The sequence below is a fragment of the Arachis duranensis genome, chromosome 3, assembly GCF_000817695.3.
Source record: "Arachis duranensis cultivar V14167 chromosome 3, aradu.V14167.gnm2.J7QH, whole genome shotgun sequence".
Lineage (NCBI taxonomy): Eukaryota > Viridiplantae > Streptophyta > Magnoliopsida > Fabales > Fabaceae > Arachis > Arachis duranensis.
The window spans coordinates 76,934,628-76,935,961 of NC_029774.3; positions in this window are offsets into that span (position 1 = coordinate 76,934,628).

Below are 1,334 nucleotides of genomic sequence, written 5' to 3' on the forward strand. Positions count from 1 at the left end.
TCCTCGAGCAATAGAAGAAAGAAGAGAAGAAGAAGAAGAAGAGAATATGGTAGAGAGGGAGAGATGTAGGTTCGGCCAAGGTGAAGAAGAGGGGGTTGTGTTGTGTGAAAATGAAGTAGAATGGAATGGTATATACTGGGAGAGGGGGGAGTGTATGTTCGGCCATTTAGGGTGGGAATGGGTGGGAAAATGTTTTTGAATTTTTGAAGGTAGGTGGGGTTTATGGGGAAGAGTGGATGGATGTGAGTGGTGAAGGGGGTGATTGGGAAGAGGGATTGAGGTGATTGGTGAAGAGTGTTGGGAAGTATGACATGGGGAAGAGTAAAATAGGAATAGGAGGTAAGGTGGGAATATGTTAGGTGGGGATCCTGTGGGGTCCACAGATCCTGAGGTGGTCCTGTGGGGTCCACAGATCCTGAGGTGTCAAGAAATTCCATCCCTGCACCAAATAGGCATGTAAAATGCCTTTGCACACCTATCTATTCCTTGTAGAAGCTGCATCACTAATCGCGGATGTTTGGATATCTTTAGGAGTTGAGTAACTGCCAACCAACTCCTTCTCCAATGAGAGAGGACTCAACCCCCGCACGGTATGGCTTAGCATTAGTAAGTTCTTATAGAAAGCGCTGTGAGGGAGGTAATTTCCTATCTAAGAAGCAGCTTCTTCTGTAACAGCAAAAAGAAAGGGTCGGCTATTCTTTTTGTTCAATGAAAAAGCATTCGTTCATAGTCGCTAAGAGGAATCCGAACTTATTCTTATTCAATTTATAGCAATCTCTGATTGGAAATAGATCTGGCGTTTAAACGCCGAGTGGTGCACATCTGAGCGTTCAACGCCCACATTTAACATGTTTCTGGCGTTGAACGCCAGTTTCATGCTTGTTACTGGCGTTCAGCGCCAGCTTTTCCTCTTAGGCACATTCCTGGTGTTCAGTGCCAGAATGTTGCTTGTTTCTGGCGTTCAGCACCAGGTTGATGCTCTGTTCTGGCGTTGAACGCCAGCCAGATGCTCCTTACTGGCGTTGAACGCCAGTCTGTGCTTCCTCCAGGGTGTGATTTTTCTTCTGCTGTTTTTTTTATTCTGTTTTAATTTTTATTATTTTTTTGTGACTCCTCATGATCATGTACCTAATAAAACACAAAATAACAATAAAATAAAATAAAATAAAAATTAGATAAATAAAATTGGATTGCCTCCCAACAAGCGCTTCTTTAATGTTAATAGCTTGACAGTAGCTCTCATGGAGCCTCAGAGGTGATCAGGTCAATGTTGTATAGTCCCAACACCAAACTTAGAGTTTGGATATGGGGTCTTAACACCAAACTTAGAGTTT